Source organism: Tenrec ecaudatus, chromosome 5, assembly GCF_050624435.1.
Source record: "Tenrec ecaudatus isolate mTenEca1 chromosome 5, mTenEca1.hap1, whole genome shotgun sequence".
In the NCBI taxonomy this organism is placed as follows: Eukaryota; Metazoa; Chordata; class Mammalia; order Afrosoricida; family Tenrecidae; genus Tenrec; species Tenrec ecaudatus.
Window position 1 is genome coordinate 31518135 of NC_134534.1, and position 2773 is coordinate 31520907.

At 48.1% G+C, this 2773-nt stretch overlaps 1 pseudogene; it reads left to right on the forward strand.

The window, feature by feature from the left end:
- The first annotated feature begins 1179 nt into the window (after window positions 1-1179).
- LOC142448677 (tyrosine-protein phosphatase non-receptor type 2 pseudogene) lies at window positions 1180-2418 on the forward strand (annotated as a pseudogene).
- Window positions 2419-2773: the final 355 nt, after the last annotated feature.

Below are 2773 nucleotides of genomic sequence, written 5' to 3' on the forward strand. Positions count from 1 at the left end.
CTTAGGATTCTGGATTAGCTGCGCACTCTGGAATTCTCCCCTTTATCTGGCCACTGGCCTCTTCTCACACCACTTTAAGTTGTAATTCTTAAGGCGAGGCTTTCTTCAGCCCTTGCCCCGCCATGGCATTGTTTCCTTTCTTTTCATAACGCAATGCGATTTACTGCTCTCTACAGCTCCCCGGCTTTGTTTAATCTCTCTCTTCCCTCCTGTTCCCAGTGCCCTGTGAGGAAAGAAACCAGGTCTGATCTGCTGACCTTGCTTTGAGCGGAGCGTGGTCCTGTTCCTGGCACACAAGCCACATAAACATTCATTGTCTGGAGGCTCTCTCCGGCAGAGAGGTTTCTTAGCACGTTACAGGATGTAGATGAAGAATCCTGCTTCAGTTAGCTTCACCAAATTAATTAATTTACTTTTTTTGTTATCTAATTTCCCAAATGTATTTAAAGCATGACATTTTCATGTTTAACATGCATTAAAATCCCTATACACTACTTTTCCATACACCCCATGGAATCATCGTGTCCCAGAAACACTGTCTTAGATAATTGAGGTCATTTCAAGTTTCGTTGTTATCTTTATGAGAGCATGATGCGACGCAGACTTTGAAGTTCAAATGAGGCATTACAACAGCGATGTTCAAAGGTATTAACGCCAATCTTTTTAGCCTATTGAATATATCAATATAAGTTTTTAAGAAATTGTCTCCTAAAATGAATGGGGTTGATTTGTTTGAATATTACTGTTGTAGTTTTTCATTGGAACATTCTAAATTTAGTCTCATGTAGCTCGCAGATAGATTAAAAACCATGACAAGAACGAAGAAAGTGTTCTAAACGTTATTGTGGTGATGATTGTACAACTCTTCCTGATGTGACTGAACTCTTGAATTGTGTACTGTGTGGATTTTATGCCCATAACACTGTGAAAAGGTTGGGGGGCGGGGGGAGCTTACTGGCCGAAAGCTCCAGCACGGGTTTTCCTAATAGGAATGAGCAATAGCATGCCGCTTAGGTCGAATCCATCTTTGTAATGCGCTGCGTTAACAGCTAAGCTTCTGGCCATTCGTTAAGGCGGCAGCAAAGTCCATATACTCATCACGGAACCAAAACCCTGACCCGGAAGGGCGCATGCGCCCGTGTGGCTTCCAGCTGTGCTGGCTCCCGTCGCCCCGCCGCCATGACCGTGACCTTGGAGCGGGAGTTTGAGAAACTGGACGTGCAGAATTGCTGGCAGCAGCTATACTCAGACATTCAAAGGGAGTCTCCAGACTACCCGCACCGAGTGGCCCAGTTTCCGGAAAACCGGGATCGAAACAGATACCGGAACGTGAGCCCCTACGATCACAGTCGAGTGAAACTGCAAGATGCGGAGAACGACTACATTAATGCCTGTTTAGTCGCCGTGGAGGAGGCCCAAAGGAGGTACATCTTGACGCAGGGCCCGCTCCCCAACACGCGCTCGCATTTCTGGCTCATGGTCTGGCAGCAGGGCACGGAGGTCATCGTCATGTTAAGCCAGCTGGTGGAGCGAGGGAAGGAGAAATGTGTGCGGTACTGGCCCGCCCAGGGGGGGCCCGAGATGCGGTTCCGGGACACGGGGCTCTGCGTGGAGCTGTTAAGGGAAGAGGTGAACCCCCACTACACGGAGCATCACCTGCGGTTACGACGCCTGGGCAGTGGGGAGAGCAGGGACATCGCTCACTTTCACTACACCACCTGGCCCGACTTCGGAGTCCCCGAGTCCCCCGCTTCCCTGATCCATTTCTGGTCCCAAGTGAGAGGCGTTGGCTCCCTGAGATCTGAGCACGGGCCCCCCGTGGTGCACTGCAGCGCAGGCGTTGGCCGGTCGGGCACATTCTGCTTCATAGACACCTGCCTTATTCTGATGGAACAGGGACATGTTCTAAATATCAAACAAGTGCTCCTGAAGATGAGAAAGTATCGAATGGGACTGATCCAGACCCCGGAACAACTGCGGTTCTCATACAGGGCTATCATCGAAGGAGCCAAGTTTACCCAGGGGGACTTGAATAAAGAGAAACCACGGGGAGGACAAAACGTGTCTCCTGCATTTGATCATTCACCCACCACACTAAAGACCGAAACACATAACAGTAGCAAAACAGGCTTGGAAGAAGGAGAGCGTGCAGGTGACAGAGGTACAAGGCTGTCCTCCAGGAGCCAAGCTACTGGAACAGAAAGGAGGGCGAGAGTTCAGCAAGGACGAGTGCTAGAGGACAGACAAGCGAGCACAGCTCAGAGAGTGCCGTGGATGGAACAGAGGCTAAATGAGCCCCAACAAGGGAGAAAAACGCAGTTATATTGGCAACATATCTGCACTAAGATCGGGGTTGGCTCGGTCCTTTTGGTTGGCATTTTGGTTGGCTGGACACTATTTTTTCAGCAAAATGCCTGATAAACCATTCGTGTCGTACAGGAAAGTTCTAGATGAGAAGCTGCGTTTAATCACAAGGGTTTATCTGTTAGCAGCAAGCTCTTTAGATCCTAAATTGGTGCCCAGACTAGCCAGCGACCAGATGAGTGGTCTACACAAACCACCAGCCTCACATTTCAGGATGAAAGCCAAAATGTAAATGGGTATATAAAATAAAAACAATATTTGTTAAAAACCGGTGCCTCTTACAACTCTATTAATACATAAAATGTGTCGTTTCATCTGACAAGACACATTCTTTATTACAAAGATTTGGTTGTGTAGGCTACAGCTGGTTTGAACATACCCTTGATGTAAGCCATGAATAGGGTTTTAG